At 36.6% G+C, this 7,884-nt stretch overlaps 1 long non-coding RNA gene across 1 annotated transcript; it reads left to right on the forward strand.

Annotated features, from left to right (window-relative positions):
- The first annotated feature begins 2,583 nt into the window (after positions 1 to 2,583).
- LOC141553236 (uncharacterized) lies at positions 2,584 to 7,664 on the forward strand. The gene is made up of 2 exons (XR_012485334.1): positions 2,584 to 2,769; positions 6,521 to 7,664. It is a non-coding gene; the product is annotated as an uncharacterized LOC141553236 (long non-coding RNA).
- The last annotated feature ends 220 nt before the right edge of the window (positions 7,665 to 7,884 follow it).

Genomic DNA, 7,884 nt, shown 5'->3' on the forward strand with positions numbered 1-7,884 from the left:
CTCCAGCAAATGGTGAGGATTCTATAGAGTAAAAAATGGACTGAATAACTAACTATACTTTGGGCTTCAAAACCATACTAAGATTTTGTTTTGGTTTTTAGAATTTTTTATAATTGCATACAGCAAAATTATTCTGATATAGAATCAATAAGGACAATAAAGCAATATATAATATATCTACCCTACGGGTGTGAGTCCTTAGATTTTCGCAGAACAAGACAAATTTTGTATAGTACAGAGACTCTTCTAAACTCAGGAGTTCTAGGAAATGCACAGTTCAGGTTACTTAACCTCCATGGGTGGTCGGTCTCCTATAAGCAGGGAATATGTAACATGGTTTGCTACTGTTGCTTAAGTCATCTATCCAGTAGGACCAGTCACTCAAGACTTCTAGACCTGGGACTCAGCTCCTCCTTCATATTGGGGCTGTTTTCTTCACTGTCTTATCATTGGCAGGCAGCCCTGATTGGTTAGCTTATTATGCTTGGAGGAGGGCAGTGGATTCATTAGCAGACCCTAGGAGGGGAAAATCTGCCATCATTAGGCAAAATCTCTCACTTCCAGACTTCCATTTCTTGGTAAGAAGCCTATCACATCCCCTCTCTATCTTGATGACCTTGATCATAGGACTTTCTTCTTGCTGCTACATCTTTTTAATCCCCACCAGCACCCAGAGACCTACTGTTTTGAGTAGCAGGGGAAAGACAAATAAGAACAGCTTAAAAAAATGGCAAGAAAGCTTGGGTATATTAATTGTGATCTAGAAAGGCAGCATGGCAGAGCGAATAGAGTATTAATTGTGAAGTCTGTCAGGGATTCTATCTAAGACTCTTACTAGGTAGGTTTCAGCTGCACCTCAGCTGCATCATCTGTAAAATGGGCATATTAATACTTGCACTCCATACCACATAATATTATTACAAAGAAAGTGCTTTATAAGCACTACATAAATGTGAGTTTTTAACATTATTATTTTTCATTCCAAATCACAGGATTCAGATAGAAAAGATACTGTGACAAGTTGGATTCTGCTATTATTCATTTATATTTAGTTTTCTATTGAAAGGATATTTTTGTAGTTAAATAAAAGTTGTAGGATATATGTGCTCATAGTTTATAATCTTCCTTCTTGCTCCTAGTTCAGTAACAGAAAGAACAGAAAAGAAATATGATCCAGCCTATTTCTACATAATTGTCATATCTTTTCCAAGGTCTTTATATTTTGAAAGGTTTCCATTTCAAGTAGCTTGGAGATTATTAGTATTGGGTAGAATAACATTTATTAAATATTATTTCTTTCTTTCTTTTTTTCTTTTTTTGAGACAATTGGCTTGCCCAAGGTCATATAGCTCAGAAGTATCTGAGACTGAATTTGAACTTAATTTCTTCTAAGTCCAGGGCCAGTGTTCTATCACTGCACCAGCTAGCTTCCTTTAAATATTGTTCTTAAATTTTTGTGTCAGAGTTATACCTGTATGATCCTGGGTCATGGCTACTTTCCAGTACAGTTTATTGTTGGGGCTCTTAACTTGGGGACAACAAGGAGGGACAGGTTAAGGGGCTATGAGCTTGTGTTTTTTTTTTTTTTTGTTTGTTTTTTTAATGGCTTTAATAGGTATATTTCAATATAATTAATTCTGTTGTCCTATATAATTATGTATTTTCAAAATTTTATTTTGAGAAGCTTTTATTCTATAGGTTTTACCAGGTTGTCACCAAAGGAGTTCATGACACACAGATAAAAGATTACGAACTCCTGAATTCTTCAGTACATTTTGAGGTCAGTTTTTTGAAATAGGGAAATTTTTCATTTATCATTCAATCAATAAACATATTTTTTTCCCATTAGGACATGAATAGTAACAAGTTTCCATTATATAATTCTAGTCATCAGATTATGTTTTCTAGTAATTTGGTAGTGCTACATTTTTACAGTCTGCAGTGACATGTTATAGTTTCTACAGTTTCCTTACATAACCCATGTTGATCCCTAAGTCCAATCTCCTAAAAGATAATCTTTCTTCCACAATAATAATAATGATTGTTATTATTATTATTATACTGAGCTGTATGCCTAAATGCTGGAGGGGATAACCCTAAAGCTTGTAGCATATAGACCTAACAATGTTTCCAACATGAGAAGCCTTCTATTGGAAGGTTCTTTGCCTGTGGGGCAAAGGAAGTTTCTTCTGATGATACAAGGCAAATAGCAAAGTTTATACATCTGGGCCAGATTGGTGATGGCACCCAGGTTGGAAGAGAATGCCCTGGAATCACATCTTGCTGAGGAGGTAAGGGAGCAGTCCATGTTTCAAACTGGCACTGAGCTTACAATTATGATTACAGAATCATTAGCTTTGATTCCATGAGAAAGGAGCACATCAAAGCCAGAATCCTATGAATTAGAATGTTGACTAACCGAGCTAATTATAGTTCAGTCATCTGAATTTTCACACAATGAGCTGAGTTCTCATGAAAGCCTTCTCTTGGCCAGGAGACTTTGATGATGAAGTAGCTATTTCTGTGCCAGACCCAGCCCTCCTCCTGCCCGTCCAGATCCTGGTTGGATTCCCTTTGAGAGCTGTGCAAACTCAACTTCTATGATATTTGGTCCTGGGTTCTTCTTCTGAGCCAGTACCCCAGGTGAGGTGAAGATGATGGAGTTGGGAGGAGCACAACTCCCCTCCCCGTGGGGAAATACAACCCCAGATGTCAGAGTGTCATGAAGGAATTCTTCTCATTTTCATTTTATTCCAGATTTTAAAATACGTAAGTAATTTACATAGCCTAATTATACTTTAGGGAAAACCTTCTCACTTAACATGTCTTAGTTATCAGATGCAGAGTGGTATAATAAATTTTAATGACTGTTTAGATGTTCTTTGCTCTGGAGTTAATAATATAGACTAAGACTGAACCTCTGATGAACCAGAATGGGTAAACTCCTTCTAAGAGGAAAATGATCTCTCCTGGGAGGAGAGCATATTCTTATGGGGCATCATTCAGAGAACCTGGCAGAAACAATTTACTGAAGGGTAAAGCTTTCCCTGCTCAGTGGTAGAAACCCAAATGAGATGATTATATCCTTAAATGGAACCATCTGCTGTACAGGGACAGGTCTGTCTACCCTTTCCATTTCCAGAGGGACCAACAGAGCAATTGTATGTATTGCGTTGGTGACAATTCTTATCACTAATGAGGCTTGCAATTGCAAAGCAAGCTTTGTAGAGGCTGATTAATGTCCTGTGCTTCATGCTTCAGGTGAATGGTAGTGTCTTCTTATGGTCCATTAATGGGTGTGCATATTCAGGCCTTTCTCTGTTGTGGATAATTGAGAGAAGGTATATAGCACAATGATCTATTCATTTATGTATTTGTAAAAGGAAGGCTCTCAATTAAACCCATACTCTGATTAATTTTAAATTTTACTTATGATCAATATGATATACAATTTAGAATATGACTCAAAATAATATAAAAGTCTGTTAGTAAACTTCATTGTTAACATAACGTTTAACTAACCCTATCCTCTCCACTTTGCCTACTGTGGAACAATGATAGCATTTACTCTCAGTTCTGGCCTACTTAACTATATGATATATTGGCATTAATTTGCCATCGTAATACCTTCTTAATTCTAAGGCCTTCATGCTTTTTTATTTCCTACAAGGAAAAAAGTCATTAAAAAATTTTCTTTGAGATGATCTTTGGCTAAAAGCATTAAAATTATTAACTAATTTTTCTTAGCAAAGACCTTACTTGGCCTGTTATTCTGATTTTACAGCTTTTGTTGTAAATCTCTCAAGTTCTAGCAAACAGGTATTTCACCCAACTATGGAATAATTCTTGGATTCAGTGCATTGCCTGAAAGTCTAATTAAATTTTCATCCAATGTATTCTCTACTAACAGATCAGGAAGGAATCATAAGTCAAATAACAAAGCATTTGTTTATAGAAGACTAGAAAAGTAAGGAACAGAAAAATAAATTATTTTCAGCCCTTCTCCCAAACTTTCTTAATTCTGATACCTTTCTTATTTTAATTATTTCCTACTTTCCTATAATTACTTAATATATACATCACTGAGTCTTTCAGACTGAATATCCCCTCATTTCCATTGCTCCTCATATGAAATGGCCTCAATACTAAAATGGATTTCATAGACTCCTACATCAGTGAAGAAGGAAAGAGACATAAAGGAGGGTTATGTTTTAACTGGAATATGTTTCCTGGTTGTTATTGTATAGGCTCCATCTGTCTGTCAGCCCACGGTGCCTCATTGTTTCTCAGTTCTATTTCTCACAAATCCCTTGATGTGGTCCCCAACTCCCTTGCTACTGTCACTTCACTTCAACACCAAAACCATCATCAACTATAGCTCCATCCTCTTTCCCCATACCTCCAAGGCTGCCATTCATGTCTTTCCCACTTTCCTGTTGCCATTGACTGAAGCTGTCTTTTTTCTGTGATATTTTCTTTCCCATAGGGAAGTATTATTGTCTTTCAGCTGAAGAAAATACCCTATGCAAACATGTTTTGGGACTAGTCAGCCTCTTTTCAGCTATTTTGTTAACATTAGGCCCATAGGAAATCTGACTGATTACAAAAAGGAAATGCTCAGATCATGAACAGAAATGTTCATTTGCCTCCCTCATGGAAAGAGCCTGCATAGAGCTTTATTTCTTTGACCTCCATCCTATCCCAGGCTTTCGGCTTTAATGCTATATTTAATGATATCTGCTCAAGCCCCATTCCAGTATGTTCCTCCCCTTGTGAATAGTGTCCCAATTTAATTACTCAATCAATGATGACTATCTTTTATACTGAGAAATTTACTATAAAGATATAATAAGAACAGAATGACAAACACTTTAATCTTTCCAGGTAAGTGAAGGTCATTCATTTCAATTCTGACCAGGTTTATAGTAATTATAGTGGAATATTGAGGGGAAGCTAGATCCCCACTATAATTATTTATTTTCAATGAATTTTTTTTTTATTATAGCTTTTTATTGATAGAACATATGCGTGGTAATTTTTCAACAATGACCCTTGCAATCACTTCTGTTCCAATTTTTCCCTTCCTTCCCTCTACCCCCTCTCTTAGATGGCAGGTAGTCTCATACATGTTAAACATGTTAAAGTATATCTTTTTTTTTTTTAAGCATATCTTAAATACAATATATGTGTACATATTTATACAGTTCTCTTGTTGCACAAGAAAAATCAGATTTAGAAAGGTAAAAATAACAGGGGAAGGAAAACAAAAATACAAGCAGTCCACACTCATTTCCCAGTGTTCTTTTGCTGGGTGTAGCTGGTTCTGTTCATCACTGATCAATTGGAACTGAATTGGATCCTCTCATTGCCAAAGACATCCACTTCCATCTGACTTGATCCTCATACAGTATTGTTTTCAATGATTATCTTAACTGCAGTCATCAACATAATGGCCATTAAAAATATTTATGAACCTCCCCCAGGACAAAATTTCAACATAGTTAGGGCCTTGTCTTAATTACTCTGGTTCACAACCCTAGATGTCATCCTCAACTGCTCACTTTCTCTCACCTCCAATATCCAAACAGTTGCCAAGTTCTGTCATTTCTATCATCAAATACAGGTCTTCATCCCTTCACACCTAGAGTATTACAAGACTTTACTGGTTGGTCTCTGCTTTAAGTCACTCCCCAGTTAAGTCCATCCTTCACTCATCTGTTAAACTGATCTTCCTCAATATATAAATCTGACCATGTCACACACTTCTCCCCAACCCCATTCAATCAACTCTAGTTTATAAAGTTCTCCAAACCTGGTCCCATTTTGCTTTTCCAGTCTTATACCACTACCAAAGGAGATTACAATGGAAACATATTCTAATTTTACTTTTCTTTTTGGAACATTCTTACTTATCTCCAGAGTCATAACTATGAATTTTGTGCCGGGGCAAGTGGGACAATAAATGCCAATCCTTCTGTGTTTTGAAGGACTCAGTGAGATAGAACAGAAATTCTGGGACATTACATGATGCTAGGGAGACTAGGGTTCACAGAGTTGGGAAGAAGGGGAAATAGATATGGCTCACTTCTGTCCAACATTGGGTAACCTTCTATTTGAGTTAATTATTTTGACTAATTAGATAGCATAAAAACTATAAATACAAAACGTCCAATAAATTCAGTGTCCCGGACAAAGCCACAGTCATCTCACTTTAGTTATAGCTCCGTTGATCTAATAATAGTAATAATTATTACTATTTATATGGTGTTTATCATATGCCAAGTTCTGTGCTAAGGCCTTTACAATTATCTCATTGGAGCCTGAGAGATTTTACAGATGAGTAAACTAAGTGATTTGCCCAGGGTCATACAGCTAATAAGTGTTTAAGGCTAAATTTGAATTCAGCTCTTCCTTACTTCCAGCCTGATGCTCTATCATGTAAACTCTAGACTAATCGCCAAAGGTTGTCTTTGTACCTAAAGATTGATTTCTTACTCAGGACTCTTTTGTTCCCTTTCAGTGGATAGAGGACAGGAGTTCACTTGAAGATCAATAGCAAGCCTTCTTATCCACGTCCACATTGCAGCTAAAATTCTCCCAGTGCTCTGAAGTAGAACAAGCCAATCATGGGAGCCCTGAAGGTTTTTGGTGAACTTCACTGATGCAGAAGCTCGGACTTTGTGGTTGTAAGAACTTGAGCAGTTGATCAGATAAGAAATAGAACTGCATCCAGCTGCACAGTGTTCTGCAATCCACCGCAGAGAATCACAAATTGTTAGAGCTAGAAAGAGCCTTTCAAGATAGAGCACCTAACCTAACTTCCTCTTCTTGCTGATGAAGAAACTAAAACCCAACAAGGTGAATTACCTTGTCAAAGGTCACTGAGCTCCCTAGTCGACTCCTAAAGCTAGACTGGGAAAAGGGAAGAGAGAAATTATGAGTGGTTTTTTGAGGGAAGCAAGAGTTTGGTGTTTGACTAATATTTGCTTGGAGGACTCCTGTTCAACATTTTATAATTCTCCCAATATTAAAGCCTTTCCTCAAAAAATAATTTAGAAATTATAACATCCTTTCATGGTCAGAATTGATTGGGTTATCAGGAAGAAAAACAGTTGAGTGATCTCTAAAAAAACACGTTTCCAACTTCTATCACCCTGGAGCCTCCTACTAGGTGGATCACTCTTCTCTGATTCGTTTTTAAAGTCTTTTATAATCTAGCTCCAGCCTACCTCATCAGCCTTATTGCACATTTCGTTCATTCTCTTACTGTATCTTCCCACAAAACCGGCCTATTTGCTTTTCTCCATACATGTTATTCCATCTTCTCCCTCCAAGCCTTTGAATGAGCTGTCTCTCGCACCTGGAAAGCACTCCCTCCTCCACTCTGACTCACAGAATCTCTAATTATCTTCCAAGCTCAGCTAAGTGACACCTCCTACAGAAAACCTAACCTTGATTCTGCCTATTGCTAGGGATTTCTCTCTGAACATTCCCTTGTATTTATTCTGTATTTACTTTTCTATGTATATGTTGTTTTCCCCAATTAGAATGTCAGCTCCTTGAATTTAGGGATTATTCCATTCTTGTCTTTGTATTTCTAGTACCTAGCAGAGTGCTTGACTCATTGTAAGTTTTTAATAAATGCTGATTTGTATTGAATTAAATTAAAGGTACATTTGATGCATATAGCTTCATCTCAGTCCAAGCTTGGAATATGAGAATTAAACTGGGTCATTAATTAATTAATAAGAGACACAAATAATATAAATGACATCTTCTCCCTCCTATTCCTGATGTAGAGACATGATCCTGAAAAAGAAGACTAGAAAATTCAAGGTTACCAACCTACTTATTTCTATCAAAAACTCTTAACCCTTAAAATGA

This window comes from Sminthopsis crassicaudata, chromosome 2 (assembly GCF_048593235.1).
Source record: "Sminthopsis crassicaudata isolate SCR6 chromosome 2, ASM4859323v1, whole genome shotgun sequence".
NCBI lineage: Eukaryota > Metazoa > Chordata > Mammalia > Dasyuromorphia > Dasyuridae > Sminthopsis > Sminthopsis crassicaudata.